This window comes from Myotis nattereri (genome assembly GCF_964212035.1).
Source record: "Myotis nattereri genome assembly, contig: HAP1_SCAFFOLD_167, whole genome shotgun sequence".
NCBI lineage: Eukaryota > Metazoa > Chordata > Mammalia > Chiroptera > Vespertilionidae > Myotis > Myotis nattereri.
Genome location: NW_027669624.1, coordinates 1 through 22,714, shown reverse-complemented (window position 1 = coordinate 22,714; position 22,714 = coordinate 1). Strand labels below are relative to the sequence as shown.

Genomic DNA, 22,714 nt, shown 5'->3' with positions numbered 1-22,714 from the left:
AGTGTGAAAGAAGAACCACCTCCATTAAAACAGCCTGGAAGGGGAGGATCCCAACATGGTGGCCAGCAGGACGGCAGTGAGGAAGAGAGTGTGAGTTAAGGAGAGGGGAGTGTGTGGACGTATGTGCTGCGTGTGTGGGTGAGTGAGGGACAGTTAGACCTCCCAGGAGTCTGGGGACTGGAGGATCAGGCCCTGCTGGACAGGGAGCCCCTGCTACCTTTACAGGCACTCCCAGGCCAGGAGCGGCTCTGGTGCGGAGCCCATGACATTCTGAAGGGAGGAGCAGCGGAGGCCAGGAGTGCAGCCACACCAACACCCAGACTGGCCTGAGACAACACGCCAAACCCAAACAGTGAGCCACGTGCCAGCAGGAACTGGCAAAGGACCACTGCCGCACCCCTGCAGTGAGTGGCGCACTGCCTCACCACGGGCTCCCAGGTGACTGCAGTGAGCACACACCAGAGAGACCACCTCCCTGTCCTGGTTCCAGGATCCAGCGCTCCAGGACTCCGGGCTGTGAGTTCAAGCCAGGGGCGCGCCTGCCCAAGACCCAGGACAGGCTGAAAGTGAGACCCAGGGGCAGCCAGCATGGTGCCCTGCCAGGCCCCAGGACCACACTGAGGTGTGAGCCAGAGGCACCAAGCACCACGCCCAGGCCCCAGGACTGTGCTGCCAGTGCGTGCCAGGGGGACATAGGGCGCCACCCTCCCACAGGCGCCGGGGCTGCACAGTGAATTGCATGCCAGAGGGCTCTGGGATCTCACAGGGAGTCGTACACCAGAGAAACTATGCATGTGCCAAGGAAGAAGGCCAGAAAGGAGCAGGTCCAGACAGTTCCTCAGGCTCCAATGAAGACTGGATTACACAAAGGGTCACTGCACAGGGGAGTGCAGGACCCTGTCCGATTCAAGGACAGTGCTGTCTCTGCAGCAACTAAGGAAACTGGACTGAGATTCTTATCCAATTCCATCCCAGAAATTCCAAACTTGTCATCTCCTCCCAAGCTGTCTTTGCTGGCAGCTCTATAAACACTTTCTTTGTTTCCAATTTTGATTTTGCCAGTCATCATTATTGACATTTTCCTGGATTGTTTCTTCTTCAAAACTCTGAACAATTGGTTCAAATGATTGTTTTTTGTCTTAGCTGGATAGGTACAGCTTAAATCATGGAGCCAGCCTAAAAACCACTGTTTACCTTAGGTTGATCAATTTCAACATGGACTATCTTTGTTTTTAAATAAAGTATCAGTAATGCACATCAGCAGAGTTCTGCCAAACTCTATACATTACAATCATTAAAACCTTTGTTTTTAATGATAGTGTAGTTATGATGGAGCACAGCATAGCAGCTGTCTTTGACAGGCTGTGGTTTTTCTACCAAAAATTAAAAAGGAACCGCATCTATGAAGCAAGACATGATAACATCCCACATCACAGCTATGATGCTCAAATGAGAGCATCCTATTTCAGCCTACAGGAAATCACCGGTATATTTCCAATAGAGCATTGCGACCTTAGCAGCCTCCATGAGGAAGGAGTTCAAAATTCCATGGATCCTTCTGTCAAAAGTGTCGGAGAGCTCAAAAGCTTGGGCCAGGGACCAACATGAAGACAACCCACTCCAAAGCGCCTCCACTGCCATGTGTGCACACTGAGGCTCGGGCTCCCTGGCGTGGCCAGAAGCCCATGGAGCCGGGAGGCCGGGCATGTTGCTTTACAAATGGCAAAAGGGATACAACTGTGAGAAACGAGTGTTCACCAAAATGAAGCGCTGCCTACACTGCCACCCAGATGGACTAGTCACTGGATGCATGAAGCTGCAGTGAAATCAATAACCAAAAATCACTAAGACTTGTGAAGGGGCCTTTACAAAACAGGCTTCCTGGGAGAACCCAGTAGGCTAACCGCCCAAGGCTTGAAGGTGAAGAAACAAAATCACACCAGAAATAATTCAATGTGGAAATTTTCTGAGAACAACCAAGAGAGTTCTGGTCCAGACATATCTGACAGCAGTCAAATATGTGTGGGGTCTCTATGCACTCCAACAACTCCGATGAGGATGAAAGGAAAACTAGCTTCCCTCACTTTCCCCCAGCACAACTTCCCAATATTCTCTCCTGTACCCTCTTTTCTCTCATTCTCTGGCACCTTCCCCTTTTCCCCACTTCTCTCCTATTCTCACTCATTATGCAAATTGATGTCTAGAAGAATGGAGTGCTTCTCTGGGTCAGGTAAGAGCCCCCAGGTCTACAAGAGGCCTTTCTTAAGGGTACCTGCACATGGCATCCTAATGGAATCTATTTTCCCAATTTCATCTTACATATGTATGTTTTCCTAAAATATATACACCTACAAAGAAACCTGAGCCTTAATTAGGTATTCCTCCCTCCCTTTTTATAACCAACTTCTATTACAAACTATAAAACCCTTCAAATGAAAAACAGTTCTCTTTGCAACCACGTGTTACACATCAGTTTCTTCCGTGTGACACCAAAAGCACAAGCAACCAATGTAAAAGTACTTTAACTGAAAAGTCATCACAATTTAAGAACTTTTGTGTCAAAGGGGAGTATCTACAAAGTAAAAAGACAATCCACAAAGTGGGAAAATATATTTGCAAATTATATATCTAATAAGGTTGTAGTATCCATAATATACAAAGAACTCTTAAAACTCCACAATCAAAACACAACCATATTAGTCCTAGCTGGTATGGCTCGGTTGGATATTGTCCCACACACTAAAGCAGGGGTCCTCAAACTTTTTAAACAGGGGGCCAGTTCACTGTCCCTCAGACTGTTGGACGGCCGGACTATAGTTTAAAAACACTATGAACTAATTCCTATGCACACTGCACATATGTTATTTTGAAGTAAAAAAAACAAAATGGGAACAAATACAATATTTGTATTTGCATGTGGCCCGCGGGCCATAGTTTGAGGACCCCTGGTCTAAAGGCTTGCCGGTTCAATTCCCAGTCAGGGCACATGCCTGGTTGCAGACTGATCCCCGGTGGTGGGAATGCAGGAGGCAGCCGATTGATGTCTCTCTCTTTCCCTCTCCCTTCCTCTATCTAAAAATCAATTAAAGATCTCTTTTTAAAAAGACAACCAGCCCTAACCGGTTTGGCTCAGTGGATAGAGCCTCGGCCTGCGGACTGACGGGTCCCAGGTTCGATTCCGGTCAAGGGCATGTACATTGGTTGCAGGCACATCCCCAGTAGGGGGTGTGGAGGAGGCAGCTGGTCGATGTTTCTCTCTCATCATTGTTTCTAACTCTCTATCCCTTTCCCTTCCTCTCTGTAAAAGATCAATAAAATATGTATTTTTTTAAAAAAAAAAAAGACAACCAAATTATACAATGGAAAGCATGAACATATAGTTCTCCCAAGAAGATACACAAATGGCCAAAATGCACATGAAAAAGATGCTCAAAAGAGCTAAACATCATTGTCATAAGACACATGCAAATCAAAACCACAATGAGATTTCACTTCATAACTACAAGGATGGCTATATCAAAAAGACATTAACAAGTGTTGCAGAGGATTTGGAGAAATCAGAACCCTTGTACATTACCAGAATGCAATGGTACAGTTGCTGTGGAAAACACTTTGACAAGTCCTCAAAACGTCACGCATAGTTACCTTATGGTCCAGAAATTCCAGTATAGGTATATATACCCAAGAGAACTGAAAACATATGTTCACACAAAAACTTATCTTCAAAGGTTCATAGAAGCATTATTCATAATAATAATAAAAAACCTAGAAACAACTCAAAGGTCCATCAGCTCATAAATTGGTAAGACAAAATACAGTAGCGAGAAATACCACCCTTCCCCAGCAGCACCTCACAGCCAGCCGCAGTTCCTTGGTCCCTGTATCTCCAGGAAAACTAGGCCCTTGTATGGGGACCAAGGGGCAATCACTGCACAGAGCTCATCAATCGCATCCCAGGAGAGATGGAGGGTGGGTCTGCTGGAAAACCGGCAAAGACGACGAGGAAAGGCGGTGAACAACACAAGTGGAGCCAGTAATACCCAGTAGCACGCATGACCTTGCCACTCACCCATCAAGAGGGGTCAAGTTCTCTACCCCCTTGAGTCTGGGTGGACTTAGTGACTTGCTTAAACAAAGGAACACAGGAGAGGTGACCTGGGACTTCTGAGGAGAGGCTGGGGAAGACCTGCAGGTCCCTTATGGGTCATCTGGAATGCTGACTCCCTCTTGGAACCCAGTGCCTGCTAGAAGAAGGCCAAGCCACATGGAAAGACCAGGCGCAGACACTCTGGTCAACAGCCACCGGAGGGAGCCATCTCACATGTCCAGCCAAAGTGGACAACCGCAGTCCCTGCTGCCAGCAACTGCACAACAGACCCAAGAACCACCACTGAGATTCAGCGAATTCAAAGTATTCAATATACGAGATCGGGCCACATCATGAAGACTGCGAGCTAGGCGACTTTCCAACTCCACGCAGATAGATAGCACCCTCTCTAGGCGGTAGGACACGTGGCCTGAGAGGAACTCTACCCGGCCCGGATCCTGGGCCACACAGCCCTGAAATGGAGGAGTGAGTCAAAGCGACTGTTGCACCTGACTACGGCTGGTCCAGAGCTATAACCTCCTTGATGACGACAAGGAAGTGCCCTCACTCTCCAGGCTCATCGCTGGTTTTTTCAGCACCTGGCAGATGAAACGCAAGGTCCTTTCACTTCCTACCAGAATCCACACTGTGCCCACCAACCGTTAAAGTCCCCACATTCTCCCTCTGAGCCGTGCCGCCCAGCCATGGTGCCTGCAGACTCTCAGAGGACAGAGGGCACTGCATCCCTGTGAGCATGTATAGCCTCTAGTGGTGGATAACGGACCGTGCACAAAATGTGCGGATAGAAAGAAACACGCTGAAAAAGTCTGCAAAACCACTAGCACCAGCAACAACCTGCTAGGTACCTTTAAGACGGTGATATTCCACGTAAAGCTCTCCACAGCTTTTTGTAGTTCTCACTCCTTCAGACCTTCCCTGGTGCCTATGCTGTGCAGGTGTCCATGGAATTCCATGGCTGAAAGAGACAAAAAGACAAAGTAGATTCCTTCTGCCTCCACTTTGTGCTAACGAGCCAGCAATATTTCTTTTTCTAGGTATTGCTATGTGATTCCAATCCCGATGAAATTTCGTGAACATGCCCATTCAAGAATGTAATAATGGGGGAAACACTCAGAATTCATGGCATCAGCAAGTCGGAAGGTATGCGAGAAATCTGTGGTCCTTCCACATGGTTTTCAAGGGCGAAAAGGACACACGGGCTCATTCTCCTCGTTTCAGAGGTGAGGAATCTGGGCTCAGCATGGTACAGAGCTTGACGCCTTTGGAGGGAGCAGGAGGAAGAGCTGGGACGAGAACTCAGGTTTTGGGAATCTCAGAGGCAGACATCAGCTCTATTGAGGATGCAATGCCAGCAATTATCTTTTTATTATATTGTTTCTCCACGGACAACCGGTTGGCGAACAAGGTTAGACGACCAAGTCCATTCCCCACCTCACACTTGCAAGCAAGCATTTCTCTGGATTTTATCGGGGGAGACATTTAAAGGCCACATCTATCTTCTATTAAAGGGAAGAGTAACATCTTGCTAAACTTCCAATTCAAATTTAAATATACAGGGTTTTCACGTACTACATATAATTTAAAATTTATGCTTATTTCTTATCTGTCATGGGGAAGTCTGAATTCCTAACCGCCTCAACATTACTATTACTAGTAAAATTGCTGAATCTAATTTAAACTATTTGTTAGCCTTGGAATGTATCTTACTGAGAATGTTTGGTAAAAATATTGTATTCTAGAGCAGCCCGCCACTGGAGGCTGAGATCAGCTACCTGTTGGAGGTTGGAGCAGTTGGACTGAATGGTGGCGGGTCCTCTCGCTGCCACCAAACGTGGGTTCTCGCCAAACACCAGGCAGATCTGCAGCTTGAGTATCAGCGGCTGAAGCGTCGCCACCTCCGCGGGAAAGAAGAGCTGCAGGACCCCATCCAGGCCATGAAGAACGCGGTCCCTAAGAACGACAAGAAAAGAAAGCAGTTGCTCCTTGACGTGGCCGCCTTGAGGCCGAAATAGAGCAGAAACAGCAGCGGGAGCTGGGGAGGTTCACAGAGCTTCCCCCTGCCAGCAGCAACCTCCATTCCCTCACTGAGGGTCTGGCCAAGATGGCTCCTGAGAACCGGCCTCCTTGCCTTCGAGGGCCCACACAAGGAGCGAAAGCAGGGCGGCGCCGCAGAGAGCGCCCAGAAGATGGCAGCGCCCGACGCCCAGTGGGGTACCTGGCCAACTGTCCCCGGGACGAGGAGGAGAAGCCGGCGGTCACCCTCGAGGCCAAGAACCTGGAGATGGAGATCCCGGCAGACAGACACTGCATGTGCCGCGCCGTCCAAGACCAGCTGCCGCTCTCCCTGACCCTGGAGAGCCTGCGGGGCCCCACCCCCCACTACCTGTGCAAGCAGGTCCACGAATTCCTGCCCTTCTTCAGCGACCCCGAAACCCGCGAGGTCTACACCCGCGAGGACTTCGACTACTGCGACAGCATGGTGCACAGTGCATCGTGGTGAGGCCAACTCAAGCTGAGGGCCCTGTCGCACGTCCTGCAGGGCCCCGTCGAGGTGATCCAGACGGAGTCCTCTGTCCTCCTCAGCGGGGAGGAGGACACCAAGAAGCCGCTCACCCTCGTCTACCAGCGCTGCACCTCCAGCTTTGGCGGGGAGCACTACGACTCGGTGAAGCCGCCCGAAGCCGAACCGGAGCAGCCGAAGCCGAAGCCGAAGCCGAAGCCGAAGCCGAAGCCGAAGCCGAAGCCGAAGCCGAAGCCGAAGCCGAAGCCGAAGCCGAAGCCGAAGTAGGCGAAGCCGAAGCAGCCGAAGCCGAAGCCAAAGCCGAAGCCGAAGCTGAAGCAGCCGAAGCCGAAGCCGAAGTAGGCGAAGCCGAAGCAGCCGAAGCCGAAGCCAAAGCCGAAGCCGAAGCTGAAGCAGCCGAAGCTGAAGCCGAAGCCGAAGCCGAAGCCGCAGCCGCAGCCGCAGCCGAAGCCGCAGCCGAAGCCGCAGCCAAAGCAGAAGCCGAAGCCAAAGAAGCCGAAGCCGAAGAAGCCGAAGCCGAAGATGCCGAAGCCGAAGCAGCCGAAGCCGAAACAGCCGAAGCCACCGAAGCCGAAGAAGCCGAAGCCGAAGCAGACGAAGCCGAAGAAGCCGAACCGGAACAGCCGATGCCGAAGAAGCCAATGCAGAAGAAGCCGAAGCCGAAGAAGCCGAAGCCGAAGCAGCCGAAGCCGAAGCCGAAGCCGAAGCCGAAGCCAAAGCCGAAGCCGAAGAAGCGGAAACCGAAGCCGAAACCGAAGCCGAAGCCCGAAGCCTTGGGCGGCTTTGCCCCGTGGTTCACGTAAGCTGTGGGTGCCCCGCTGCTGTTGCTGTTCCCGCCTGTGCTGGAGCCACCGCCTGGCCCCCTCAATAGCCTGTTATTCCCTTTGCCTTGCTGCTCTGGTTTTTCTTTTCTTGGTCTGATTCAAAATTGAACAGCCCTGCTTTTCACCTGGTCTTGCTTCCTCCTCCCCCTTTCTGTCTTTGCCTCCTTCACAGGGTGGGGCACATGGACTTGGCACTGGGAAGGGATCTGTATTGTATCACTTGAGGGGGTCAGTTTGAAAGTTCCAGCCGCATCTTGCCCTTAAGGGTTTTTCCCTCCCTGGCCAATGAGAATTGGTTATGGTACAAACAATGTGGGGGTTAAAATGGAAACTGGGTTTGATGGCGTTCTTAACTTGGGGGAAAAATCAGTTTAGCTCAGCATCTTCAGAATGTCCATGCATATATTGGATTACTTAGATATACTTGGCGTTTATGTACTCGGGATGCCTTGTGAATGCCTTATGCCTTTTGCCTAGTTCTTGGTGGGGGGAGGGATTGTTTCCTGGGCTGTTTGGGGTTTCTTTTTTTTAACTACTGTACATGTTGACATAATTAATCACCTATCTCGTCTCCAACTGTAAGTTACAATAATATTGAAGTGCTTCAGGTTCTCTACATATGGTATTACCACTCACTACTGACTTTTGAGATCATCTCCTTTAACAAGACTTCTATGAACTCCCTGGAGAGGATTCCCTCCTGGAAGTTTCTGTCACACCCTGTGTGTATCACCATACCATGTGTTGTCTGTCTCCCTCACCTAGTTGGTAGAGCCTTTGGAGCAGAGTATGCATATTTATATCCCAGCACCTACCACATAACAGGTTCTCAGTAAATATTTAGTTGACTCAAAAAAAAACCATATATATATATATATTGTATTCTAAGGTCAGTCAGAATAATTCTTTTCTCTACTTGGTTATGTCACTAACAAAGTACAACTAGATTCACTTGTTTCTTTTTCTTTTTTCATTTTGTGTGTTTTTTTCTGGATGTAATCTGTGTTATAATAGCCTCAAAACTTTATTCCAAAGTCATATTATATATCAAGGTGTATTCAGATAAGTTTTGCCCCCATCCTGGTCTCCTCTACCATGACCCATCCCACCCCCTATATAGTTTTATTAGTTATTATTGTCTTATTATATTGTTTCTTCTCAAAAATATAAGCAAATGTGTACAAATATTAAAAAAATACAATATATCATTACAGTGAAATATTATCTATACTAATGAAAGGCTAATATGCTAATTAGACCAGGAGACCTTCCGGATATCCTTCCAGATATAGCAATGGCGGCGGGGCGGAGGCAGAGACGGTTAGGGGCGATCAAGCCAGGAGGGGAGGGCAGTAGGGGGTGATCAGGCCAGCAGGAGAGGACAGCTGAGGGAGAGCAAGCCGGCAGTGAGGTCCAGTTGGGGGCAAACAGGCTGGGTGGGGGCATTGGGGGATAAGCAGGTGAGCAGTGGGGGAAAGTTGGGAGCGAACAGGCAAGCAGAGGGGGGCAGCTGGAGGAAAGAAGGCTGGCAGGCAGAGTGGTGAGGGGCAATCAGGCAGGCACGTAGGTCAGCGATTAGGAGATAGCAGTTCCGGATTGTGACAGGGATGTCTGACTGCCGGTTTAGGCCCAATCCCACAGGACCATGAGGAATCCCACAGGGACTGGGCCTAAACTGGCAGTCAGACATCCCCCGAGGGGTCCCAGATTGGAGAGGGTGCAGGCCGGATGAGGGACACCACTCCCGGTGCATGAATTGCATGAACCAGGCCACTAGTACACCTATGAAAAAGAATGCAGGCAGAGCACAGAGGATTTTTAGTGCAGTAAAAATATTCTGTATATTATAATGATGGATATACAGGGTGGGGGAAAATAGGTTCACATTTATGAGTACACAAAACAGTTCATTCTTGTATTATTTGTTAACTATTGTTTCTCAAAGGAATAACTGTAAACCTACTTTTGCCCCACCCTGTATGTCAGTATACATTCATCCAAACCCATTCCCACCACACCAAAAGTGAATCCTAAGGTAAACTATGAAATTTGGGTGATAATGATGAGTCAATGTAGGTTCATCCTTGGTTAAAAATGTATCCCTCTGGTTAGTGATGCTGACAGTGGGAGAGGCTATGCATGTGGGAGGGCAGGAGGTATATGGGAGATCTCTATACTTCCTCTGGATATTGAAATAAACCTAGAACTGCTCTAAAAAAAGGCTTTTTTAAAAAAAGAAGAAATGATTGACCTGTCCTGCAACACAGATGAACCTTGAAAACATTATGATATCTAAAAGAAATCATTCAAAAAAAAGAACACATATTGGTCCCAGCCAGTGTGGCTCTGTGATAGAGTGTCAACCCATGAACCAAGAGGTCATGGCTCAATTCCCAGGTAGGGCACTGCCTAGGTTGCGGGTTTGATCCCCAGTTGGGGGTGTGCAGGAGGCAGCCGGTCAATAATTCTCTCTCATCACTGATGTTTCTCTCTCTCTCTCCTTCTCCATTCTTCTCTCTGAAATCAATAAAAATATCTTTTTTAAAAATCACAAGTTCTGTGTTTCCATTTATAGCAAACGTCCACAATAAGCACATCCTTAGAGTCAGAGAGTAAATGAACAGCTTTTAGGTGGTGGGCAGTAGAGAGGACTAAGGGAGACTGCTACGAGGTAGGGGCTATCATTTTGAAGAGATGGAAATATTCTGGAATGAGACAGTGGCAATGGCTGCATAACAATGAATGTGTTAGAAAGCACTGAAATGCACACTCTAAAATGGTAACAGTTATGGGTATGAACTGTGTTTCAAAAAAACCTTCAAAATTAGGCAATAATGAACATTTTCCAAACTCACTGTTGGTGTGGGTCGTGAACTCAGGAACTGAGCTAGGTGGTTCTGGTCCCGGAGGTCACATGAGGCTTCAGCTGAGATGTCACTGGGGCTGCAGTCATCACAACTGACTGGAGCTGCGAGCTCTGGTTCCAAAGAGGTGCAGTCACAGGCTGGCGAGTTGGTGCTGGGAGTTCCTGGGAGGGCTCAGTTTCTTCCCACCGGGGCTTTTCCAGGAGCTGCTTGAGTGTCCTTATCACGTGGTAGATGACTTCTAGAATGAGAGACAAATGTTGCTACCTCACGCAAATGACAAAAAAGTTTCAGAAAGCTGTGCCTCCTGGTAGGATGAGGAACTAGCATCTGACTCACACAAGTAAAGTCTAGAGACCAGAGCTGGAACTGCCTGTGGCAGAGGGACAATAAAATGATAGCCCTAGATGTAAACTGACCTGCCAGGAGATGCAGAAAAATTTGTGTTTCCGGTGAACAGATAAGGACCCCACAAGAAACAGTAGGCTGAGATTGTCACAGAAGGAGAAAGAGCCAAGCAGGCCACCCAGGGAAGCAGAGGAACCCAAATACAGGGGTGGGTCACTGAAGGCCTGGGGCCTGGGAGGTGGGGGAGTATAGTGACCACTCAGGGGGACTAAAAACATGGGTTCACATAAAACCTGTACAAAACTGAATCAGGAAGAATCACAAAACCTGAATAGGCTGAAAACACCTGATGGAACTGAAGCAGTAATCAAAAAACTCCAAGCAGACAAAAGCCCTGACCTGGATGGCTTCACAGGGGAGTTTTACCAAACATTCAAAAGAGAACTAACACCTATCCTCCTCAAAATATACCAAGAATTTCCAGAGAAACGGACACTTCCAGCTCTTTTTTTGCCAGGCTAGCATTATCCTAATTCCAAAACCAGATAAAGACATTGCAAAGAAATGGAATTACGGTATAGGCCAGTGATGGCGAACCTTTGGAGCCTTGCGTGTCAGCATTATGAAAAACCCTAACTTAACTCTGGTGCCGTGTCACACATAGAAATTTTCTGATATTTGCAGCCATAGTAAAACAAAGATTTATTATTTTGATACTTATTTTATATATTTAAATGCCATTTAACACAGAAAAATCAACCACAAAAATGAGTTCACGTGTCACCTTGGACACGCGTGTCATAGGTTCGCCATCACTGGTATAGGCCATACCCCTGATGAGCATAAATGCAAAAATCCTCAACAAAATATTAGCAAATCAGACCCAGAAATATATTAAAAAGATCATACATTATGACCAAGTGGGATTTATTCCAGGGATGTAAGGCTGGCACAAAATTTGCAAATCAATAAATGTGATACATCACATAAACAAATTTAAAGACAAAAACACATGATAATATCGATAGACCCAGAAAAACATTCGGCCAAAGCCAACACCCACTTTTCATTTAAGAACAGTCCTCAGTGCCCGGCCGGCGTGGCTCAGTGGTTGAGCGTCAACCTATGAATCAGGAGGTCATGGTTCCATTCCCTGTCAGGCCACATGCCTAGGTTGTGGGCTCGATCCCCAGTAGTGGGCGTGTAGGAGGCAGCCAATCAATGATTCTCTCTCATCACTGTTTCTCTCTCTCTCTCTCCTTCTCCCATCCTCTCTGAAATCAACTTTTTAAAAAAGTTCTCAGCAAAGTGGGAACAGAAGAATGATACCTCAGCATATTAAAGGCCATACATGACAAAGCTACAGCCAACATCATAGTCAGTGGGCAAAAACTAAAACCATTTCCCCTAAGAACAGGAACAAGACAGGGATGTCCGCTTTCACCACTCTTATTCAACACAGTACTGGGAGTCTTAGCCACAACAATCAGAGAAGAAGAAAACATAAAAGGCATCCAAATTGGGAAGGAGGAAGTAAATCTATCATTATTTTCAGATGATGTGATATTGTACATAGAAAACTCTAGAGACTCCAGCAAAAAAAACTACCAGATTTAATAAATGAATTCAGCAATGTAGCAGGATACAAAATTAACACCCAGAAATCACTGGCATTTTTATACACCAATAATGAACTCACAAAGACAAATTAAGAAAACAATCGCATTTGCCATTACAACAACAAAAATTAAGATACTTACTAATAAACTGAACATGTTACATGCCCAGCCTGTTTTGTCTTCGGGACGGAAAGCATAGTGTCAGTCACCAGTGACTGAGTGGGTGCTTAACGTGTTAACCAAGGAGGTAACAGACCTGTACTCAGAAAACTACAGGTCACTGAAAACAGAGATAGAGGAAGATATAAACAAGTGGGAGGATACACCGTGGTCATGGATTGGTAGAATTAGCACCATTAACATGTCCCAAAAGCAATCTACAGATTCAATGCAATCCCTATTAAAATACTAACGGTATATTTCACCAATCTAGAACAAATATTCCAAAAATTTATATGGAGCCAAAAAAAGACCCCAAATAGCCGCAACAATCATGAAAAAAAGGACAAAGTTGGAGGGATCACAACTCCAGATATCAAGTTATACGACAAAGCCACTGGCATCAAAACAGCTAGGTACTGGCACAAGAAAAGGCACATAGATCAATGGAACACAACAAGAACCCTAAAATACACCAAGCCATTATATTAACATTTGACAAAGGAGGCAAGAGCATACAATGGAGTAAAGACAGTCTCTTCAAAAATAGGGAGATGTGGGGGATGAGGAGGGAATTCGACAAGTACATGCTAAAAAAACAAGATCACCACACACAAGAATAAATTCACCCAAGCTGGTTTGGCTCATTGGATAGAGCAGTGGTCGGAAAACTCATTAGTCAACAGAGCCAAATATCAACAGTACTTCTTCAAAATAGACTCGCCCAGGACGAAGAGCCAACTTCTGCGCATGGGCCACGAAGTTTCAATCGTACTGTACGTGCGCGCCCGCACGTGGTATTTTGTGGAAGAGACACACTCAAGGGGCCAAAGAGCCGCATGTGGCTCGCGAGCCGCAGTGTGCCAACCACGGGCATAGAGCATTGGCCCGCAGACTGAAGGGTGGTAAGTTTGATTCCAGTTAAAAGCATGTATCTCAGCTGCAGACTGGATTCCTACCTAGCCCTGGTCAGGGTGAAAGTGGAAGGCAACCAATCAATGTTTCTCTCATCCTCCCTTTCACTCTCTAAAAATCAACAGAAAATTATCCTCAGGTGAGGATTAACAAAAAAGTAAAAAATAAATAAAAGTTTTTAAAAAGAATAAGCTCCAAGTGCATGAAAGACTTAAATGTAAGTCGTGACTCTATAAAAATCTTAGAAGAGACCATACAGCAAAATCTCAGACATTTCTCATAGCAATATGTCTGCCGGTACATTTCCTAGGGCAAGGGAAAGTAACGAGAAAATAAACAAATGGGACTACACAAAAATGAAAAGCTTCTGCACAGCAAAAAGCAAACAAACAAAAAAACCCACATCAACATCCCAGCCATGGTGGCTCAGTGGTTGAGCGTCGACGTATGAACCAGGAGATCACAATTAGATTCCAAGTCAGGGCATATGCCCAGGTTGTGGGCTCGATCCCTGATCCTAACAGGAGGCAGCCGATCAACGATTCTCTCTCATCAATGATGTTTCTATATCTCTCTCCCTCTCCTAACCTCCCTGAAATCAATAAAAACAAATTCAAAATAAAACAAGTGATCAACAAAATGAAAAGGGAGCCCACTATATATGGGACAACGTATTTTTCAATGATACACCTAGTAAGAGGTTAATTTACAAAATATATAAAGAACTCATACAACTTAACAAAAGAAAGACAATCCAATTAAAAAATGCACAAAGAACCTAAGAAAACACTTCTCCAAAGTGAGTATACAGATGGCCAAGAGACATATGACAAAATGCTCAAAGTCACTAATCCTCAAAGAGATGCAATTTAAAACCACCATGAGGTATCATCTTACACCTGTCTGAATGGCTGCCACCAACAAATGACAAGCCATGGCGAGGATGTGGAGAAAAGAGAACCCTCGCACACTGCTGGTGGGAATGAAAACTGGTGCAGCCACTGTGGAAAACAGTTTGGAGTTGCCTCAAAAAAATTAAAACTGAAACTGCCATCTGATCCAATGATTCCTCTTGGAGGAATATATCCTAATATGAATGCAGTTGTTTTTACAGCTGTGGTACATTTATACAATAGAATACAATGAAGCTGTAGAAAAGAAGGATCTCTTACCCTTTGAGATAGCAGATAGACCTGAAGAGTATTCTGTATGCTAAGTGAAATAAGTCCGTCAGAGTAAGACAAGTACCATATGATCTCACTCATAAGTGGAATCTAATGAACAAAATAAACGGATAATCTGAGTGGATCCAGAGACATGGAAGCATGGAACAGAGTGTGGAATCTCAGAGGGAAGGCGTGGGAGGTAACCAACCAAAGACTTTGTATACATATATGCATATCCCTTGGACACAGACAATAGGTAGTGAAGGCCTGGGGCAGGGGGCGGGGGCTGGCTGGAGGGGGGTCAATGGGGGAATGAGGGAGACCTATGGAATACTTTTAACAATAGAGATTTATGAAGAAATAAAAATAAACTTACAAACAAAATAGATCCAGAGACACGGAAGCATGAGACAGAATGATGAATCTCAGAGGGAAGGTGGGGAGGGAGGTGGACAGATTAACCAAAGAACTTATATGTACATATGCATAACCCATGGACACAGACATTAGAGTGGTGAAGGCCTGGGGGAAGGGGGCAGGAGAGGAAGTCAATGGGGAAAAAAAGGAGGACTTCTTTCATACTTTCAAAAATTAAGATACATTTTTTAAAAACTTGTAAGTGAATATTCATAATATCATTAATCATATAAGTCAAAGTATAATCAACCTGAATATCCATCAATTTATTAATTTGTAAACACTGGTATATCCACACAATGGGATATTATTCAGCCATAAAAAAGGAGTGGCTTTGCCAGGCCCACTTGGCTCAGTGGTTGAGTGTTGACCTATGAACCGGAAGGTCACGGTTTGATTCCTGGTCAGGGCACATGCCCGAGTTACAAGCTCGATCCCCAGTTTGGGGCATTCAGGAGGCAGCCGGTCAATGATTCCCTCTCATCACTGACGTTTCTCTCTCTCTCTCTCTCCTTTCCCCTCAAAAATCAATAAAAAATATATATATTCTTTAAAAGGAGTGGCTTAATAGTTCCAAGGTTGATCCAATACCTGCCACAACATGGATGAACCTTAAAACTATTAAGCCTAAAAAACACTTTTTTAATTATAAAAATAAAAACTATTAGGCTTAGCCCTAGCCCATTTGGCTTAGTAGATAAGAGTGTCAGCTGCGGCCCGAAGAGTCCCGGGTTCAATTCCGGCCAAGGGCACATGCCTGGGTTGCAGGCTCGATCCCCAGTATGGGGCTTGCAGCAGGCAGCCTATCAATGATTTTCTCTCATCACTGATGTTTCTATCTCCCTCTCCCTTCCTCTCTGAAATCAATAAAGAATACATACATTTAAAAATAAATAATGACCCCGTTTAAAAAAAAACACAACTGGGGGGGGGAGGTTGGGGGTTAATGGGGGGGATGAGGACACATTTGTAATACCTTAACTAATAATAATAAAAAAAAACCTATTAAGCTTATGTGAAAGAAGACAGACACAAAAGGACAAATATTGTATGATTCTCCTTATAGGAGGCACTTAGAGTAGTAAAATTCAGAGACAAAAAGTACGATGGTGGTTTCCACGGGCTGGGAGGAGGGGCGACTGGGGAGTTATTGTGTAGAGCAGTGGTTCTATTTGCGGCGACCTTCCTAATGCTGCGACCCTTTGATAGTTCCTCATGCTGTGGTGACCCCCAATTTCATTGTTACAAATTGAATATCATTAAAGCATAGTGATTAATCACAAAAACAATATGTAATTATGTATGTGTTTTCCAATGGTCTTAGGCGACCCCTGTGAAAGGGTCGTTTGACCCTCAAAGGGATCGCGACCCACAGGTTAAGAACCGCTGGTTTAGAGGCTCTAGTTTCAGTTTGGGAAGATGAAAATTCTGGGGGAAGATGATGCTGATGACTGCACAATAATGTGAATGTACTTAATGCCACTTGACTATACACTTAAAAATGGCTAAAATAGCCAACACCGGTTTGGCTCAGTGGATAGAGCATCGGCCTGCGGATTGAAAGGTCCCAGGTTCAATTCCGGTCAAGGGCATGTACCTGGGTTGCGGGCACATCTCCAGTGGGGGATGTGCGGGAGGCAGCTGATTGATGTTTCTCTCTCATCAATGTTTCTGACTCTCTATCTCTCTCCTTTCCTCTCTGTAAAAACTCAATGTCACCGGAGGGAGCCATCTCACATGTCCAGCGAAAGTGGACAACCGCAGTCCCTGCTGCTAGCAACTGCACAACAGACCCAAGAACCACCACTGATATTCAGCGAATTCAAAGTATTCAATATACGAGATCGGGCCACATCATGAAGACTGCGAGCTAGGCGACTTTCCAACTCCACGCAGACAGATAGCACCCTCTCTAGGCGGTAGGACACGTGGCCTGAGAGGAACTCTACCCCGCCCGGATCCTGGGCCACACAGCCCTGAAATGGAGGAGTGAGTCAAAGCGACTGCTGCACCTGACTACGGCTGGTCCAGAGCTATAACCTCCTTGATGACGACAAGGAAGTGCCCTCACTCTCCAGGCTCATCGCTGGTTTGTTCAGCACCTGGCAGATGAAACGCAAGGTCCTTTCACTTCCTACCAGAATCCACACTGTGCCCACCAACCGTTAAAGTCCCCACATTCTCCCTCTGAGCCGTGCCGCCCAGCCATGGTGCCTGCAGACTCTCAGAGGACAGAGGGCACTGCATCCCTGTGAGCATGTATAGCCTCTAGTGGTGGATAATGGACCGTGCACAAAATGTGCGGACAGAAAGAAACATGCTGAAAAAGTCTGCAAAACCACTAGCACCAGCAACAACCTGCTAGGTACCTTTAAGACGGTGATATTCCACGTAAAGCTCTCCACAGCTTTTTGTAGTTCTCACTCCTTCAGACCTCCCCTGGTGCCTATGCTGTGCAGGTGTCCATGGAATTCCATGGCTGAAAGAGACAAAAAGACAAAGTAGATTCCTTCTGCCTCCACTTTGTGCTAACGAGCCAGCAATATTTCTTTTTCTAGGTATTGCTATGTGATTCCAATCCCGATGGAATTTCGTGAACATGCCCATTCAAGAATGTAATAATGGGGGAAACACTCAGAATTCATGGCATCAGCAAGTCGGAAGGTATGCGAGAAATCTGTGGTCCTTCCACATGGTTTTCAAGGGCGAAAAGGACACACGGGCTCATTCTCCTCGTTGCAGAGGTGAGGAATCTGGGCTCAGCACGGTACAGAGCTTGATGCCTTTGGAGGGAGCAGGAGGAAGAGCTGGGACGAGAACCCAGGTTTTGGGAATCTCAGAGGCAGACATCAGCTCTGTTGAGGATGCAATGCCAGCAATTATCTTTTTATTATATTGTTTCTCCACGGACCACCGGTTGGCGAACAAGGTTAGACGACCAAGTCCATTCCCCACCTCACACTTGCAAGCAAGCATTTCTCTGTATTCTATCAGGGGGGGACATTTAAAGGCCACATCTATCTTCTATTAAAGGGAAGAGTAACATCTTGCTAAACTTCCAATTCAAATTTAAATATACAGGGTTTTCACGTACTACATATAATTTAAAATTTATGCTTATTTCTTATCTGTCATGGGGAAGTCTGAATTCCTAACCGCCTCAACATTACTATTACTAGTAAAATTGCTGAATCTAATTTAAACTATTTGTTAGCCTTGGAATGTATCTTACTGAGAATGTTTGGTAAAAATATTGTATTCTAGAGCAGCCCGCCACTGGAGGCTGAGATCAGCTACCTGTTGGAGGTTGGAGCAGTTGGACTGAACGGTGGCGGGTCCTCTCACTGCCACCAAACGTGGGTTTTCACCAAACACCAGGCAGATCTGCAGCTTGAGTATCAGCGGCTGAAGCGTCGCCACCTCCGCGGGAAAGAAGAGCTGCAGGACCGCATCCAGGCCATGAAGAACGCGGTCCCTAAGAACGACAAGAAAAGAAAGCAGTTGCTCCTTGACGTGGCCGCCTTGAGGCCAAAATAGAGCAGAAACAGCAGCGGGAGCTGGGGAGGTTCACAGAGCTTCCCCCTGCCAGCAGCAACCTCCATTCCCTCACTGAGGGTCTGGCCAAGATGGCTCCTGAGAACCGGCCTCCTTGCCTTCCAGGGCCCACACAAGGCGCGAAAGCAGGGCGGTCACCCTCGAGGCCAAGAACCTGGAGATGGAGATCCCGGCAGACAGACACTGCATGTGCCGCGCCGTCCAAGACCAGCTGCCGCTCTCCGTGACCCTGGAGAGCCTGCGGGGCCCCACCCCCCACTACCTGCGCAAGCAGGTCCACGAATTCCTGCCCTTCTTCAGCGACCCCGAAACCCGCGAGGTCTACACCCGCGAGGACTTCGACTACTGGGACAACATGGTGCACAGAGCATCGTGGTGAGGCCAACTCGAGCTGAGGGCCCTGTCGCACGTCCTGCAGGGCCCCATCGAGGTGATCCAGACGGAGTCGTCTGTCCTCCTCATCGGGGAGGCGGACACCGAGAAGCCGCTCACCCTCGTCTACCGGCGCTGCACCTCCAGCTTTGGCGGGGAGCACTACGACTCGGTGAAGCCGCCCGAAGCCGAACCGAAGCAGCCGAAGCCGAAGCCACAGCCGAAGCAGCCGAAGCAGCCGAAGCCGAAGCCGCAGCCGAAGCCGAAGCCGCAGCCGAAGCAGAAGCCGAAGCCAAAGAAGCCGAAGCCGAAGAAGACGAAGCCGAAGAAGCCGAAGCCGAAGCAGCCGAAGCCGAAGAAGCCAAACCGGAACAGCCGATGCCAAAGAAGCTGATGCAGAAGAAGCCGAAGCAGAAGCCGAAGAAGCCGAATCCGAAGCAGCCGAAGCCGAAGCAGCCGAAGCTGAAGCCGAAGCCGAAGCCGCAGCCAAAGAAGCCGAAGCTGAAGAAGCCGAAGCCGAAGCAGCCGAAGCCGAAGCCGCAGCCGAAGCCGCAGCCGAAGCAGAAGCCGAAGCCAAAGAAGCCGAAGCCGAAGCAGCCACAGCCGCAGCCGCAGCCGCAGCCGCAGCCGAAGCAGAAGCCGAAGCCAAAGAAGCCGTAGCCGAAGCAACCGAAGCGAAGCCGAAGCAGCCGAAACCGAAGAAGCCAAACCGGAACAGCCGATGCCAAAGAAGCCGATGCAGAAGCCGAAGCAGAAGCCAAAGAAGCCGAATCCGAAGCAGCCGAAGCCGAAGCCGAAGCCGAAGCCGAAGAAGCGGAAACCAAAGCAGCCGAAGCCGAAGCAGCCGAAGCTGAAGCAGAAGCCGAAGCCGCAGCCAAAGAAGCCGAAGCCGAAGAAGCCGAAGCCGAAGCAGCCGAAGTCGAAGCCGCAGCCGAAGCCGCAGCCGAAGAAGCCGAAGCCGAAGAAGCCGAAGCCGAAGAAGCCGAAGCCGAAGAAGCCAAAGCCGAAGCCGAAACCGAAGCCGAAGAAGCCGAAGCTGAAGCAGCTGAAGCCGAAGCCGAAGCCGAAGAAGCCGAAGCCGAAGCCGAAGCCGAAGAAGCCGAAGCTGAAGCAGCTGAAGCCGAAGCCGAAGCCGAAGAAGCCGAAGCCGAAGCCGAAGAAGCCGAAGCCGAAGAAGCCAAAGCCGAAGCCGAAACCGAAGCCGAAGCCCGAAGCCTTGGGCGGCTTTGCCCCGTGGTTCTCGTAAGCTGTGGGTGCCCCGCTGCTGTTGCTGTTCCCGCCTGTGCTGGAGCCACCGCCTGGTCCCCTCAATAGCCTGTTAGTCCCTTTGCCTTGCTGCTCTGGTTTTTCTTTTCTTGGTCTGATTCAAAATTGAACAGCCCTGCTTTTCACCTGGTCTTGTTTCCTCCTCCCTTTTTCCGTCTTTGCCTCCTTCACAGGGTGGGGCACATGGACTGGGCACTGGGAAGGGATCTGTATTGTACCACTTGAGGGGGTCAGTTTGAAAGTTGCAGCCGCATCCTGCCCTTAAGGGTTTTTGCGTCCCTGGCCGATGAAAATTGGTTATGTTACAAACAATGTGGGGGTTAAAATGGAAACTGGGTTTGATGGCGTTCTTAACTTGGGGGAAAAATCAGTTTAGCTCAGCATCTTCAGACTGTCCATGCATATATTGGATTACTTAGATATACTTGGCGTTTATGTACTCGGGATGCCTTGTGAATGCCTTATGCCTTTTGCCTAGTTCTTGGTGGGGGGAGGGATTGTTTCCTGGGCTGTTTGGGTTTTTTGTTTTTTTTTTAACTGCTGTACATGTAGACATAATTAATCACCTATCTCGTCTCCAACTGTAAGTTACAAAAATAATGAAGTGCTTCAGGTTCTCTACATATGGTATTACCACTCACTACTGACTTTTGAGATCATCTCCTTTAACAAGGCTTCTATGAACTCCCTGGAGAGGATTCCCTCCTGGATGTTTCTGTCACACCCTGTGTGTATCACCATACCGTGTGTTGTCTGTCTCAATCACCTAGTTGGTAGAGCCTTTGGAGCAGAGTATGCATATTTATATCCCAGCAGCTACCACATAACAGGTTCTCAGTAAATATTTAGTTGACTCAAAAAAAAACCATATATATATATATATTGTATTCTAAGGTCAGTCAGAATAATTCTTTTCTCTACTTGGTTATGTCACTAACAAAGTACAACGAGATTCACTTGTTTCTTTTTCTTTTTTCATTTTGTGTGTTTTTTTCTGGATGTAATCTGTGTTATAATTGCCTCAAAACTTTATTCCAAAGTCATATTATATACCAAGGTGTATTCAGATAAGTTTTGCCCCCATCCTGGTCTCCTCCACCGTGACCCATCCCACCCCCTATATAGTTTTATTAGTTTTTATTGTCTTATTATATTGTTTCTTCTCGAAAATATAAGCAAATGTGTACAAATATTAAAAAAATACAATATATCATTACAGTGAAATAGTATCTATACTAATGAAAGGCTAATATGCTAATTAGACCAGGAGACCTTCCGGATATCCTTCCAGATATAGCCATGGCGGCGGGGGGAGGCAGAGGCGGTTAGGAGCGATCAGGCCAGGAGGGGAGGGCAGTAGGGGGTGATCAGGCCAGCAGGAGAGGACAGCTGAGGGAGAGCAAGCCGGCAGTGAGGTCCAGTTGGGGGCAAACAGGCTGGGGGGGGGCATTGGGGGATAAGCAGGTGAGCAGTGGGGGAAAGTTGGGAGCGAACAGGCAAGCAGAGGGGGGCAGCTGGAGGAAAGAAGGCTGGCAGGCAGAGTGGTGAGGGGCAATCAGGCAGGCACGTAGGTCAGCGATTAGGAGATAGCAGTTCCGGATTGTGACAGGGATGTCTGACTGCCGGTTTAGGCCCAATCCCACAGGACCATGAGGAATCCCACAGGGACTGGGCCTAAAGTGACAGTCAGACATCCCCCGAGGGGTCCCAGATTGGAGAGGGTGCAGGCCGGATGAGGGACACCACTCCCGGTGCAAGAATTGCATGAACCAGGCCACTAGTACACCTATGAAAAAGAATGCAGGCAGAGCACAGAGGATTTTTAGTGCAGTAAAAATATTCTGTATATTATAATGATGGATATACAGGGTGGGGGAAAATAGGTTCACATTTATGAGTACACAAAACAGTTCATTCTTGTATTATTTGTTAACTATTGTTTCTCAAAGGAATAACTGTAAACCTACTTTTGCCCCACCCTGTATGTCAGTATACATTCATCCAAACCCATTCCCACCACACCAAAAGTGAATCCTAAGGTAAACTATGAAATTTGGGTGATAATGATGAGTCAATGTAGGTTCATCCTTGGTTAAAAATGTATCCCTCTGGTTAGTGATGCTGACAGTGGGAGAGGCTATGCATGTGGGAGGGCAGCAGGTATTTGGGAGATCTCTATACTTCCTCTGGATATTGAAATAAACCTAGAACTGCTCTAAAAAAAGGCTTTTTAAAAAAAAGAAGAAATGATTGACCTGTCCTGCAACACAGATGAACCTTGAAAACATTATGATATCTAAAAGAAATCATTCAAAAAAAAGAACACATATTGGTCCCAGCCGGTGTGGCTCTGTGGTTGAGTGTCAACCCATGAACCAAGAGGTCATGGCTCAATTCCCAGGTAGGGCACTGCCTAGGTTGCGGGTTTGATCCCCAGTTGGGGGTGTGCAGGAGGCAGCCGGTCAATAATTCTCTCTCATCACTGATGTTTCTCTCTCTCTCTCCTTCTCCCTTCTTCTCTCTGAAATCAATAAAAATATCTTTTTTAAAAATCACAAGTTCTGTGTTTCCATTTATAGC

At 47.3% G+C, this 22,714-nt stretch overlaps 2 pseudogenes across 2 annotated transcripts; both read left to right on the top strand.

Moving 5' to 3' along the window:
- Positions 1-55: 55 nt before the first annotated feature.
- Positions 56-9,102, top strand: LOC308512573 (OTU domain-containing protein 6A-like; annotated as a pseudogene). The gene is made up of 4 exons: positions 56-90; positions 491-566; positions 5,848-6,844; positions 9,081-9,102. The product of its transcript is annotated as an OTU domain-containing protein 6A-like (transcript).
- Positions 9,103-17,584: 8,482 nt separating this feature from the next.
- Positions 17,585-19,111, top strand: LOC308512572 (OTU domain-containing protein 6A-like; annotated as a pseudogene). The gene is made up of 2 exons: positions 17,585-17,605; positions 18,206-19,111. The product of its transcript is annotated as an OTU domain-containing protein 6A-like (transcript).
- Positions 19,112-22,714: the final 3,603 nt, after the last annotated feature.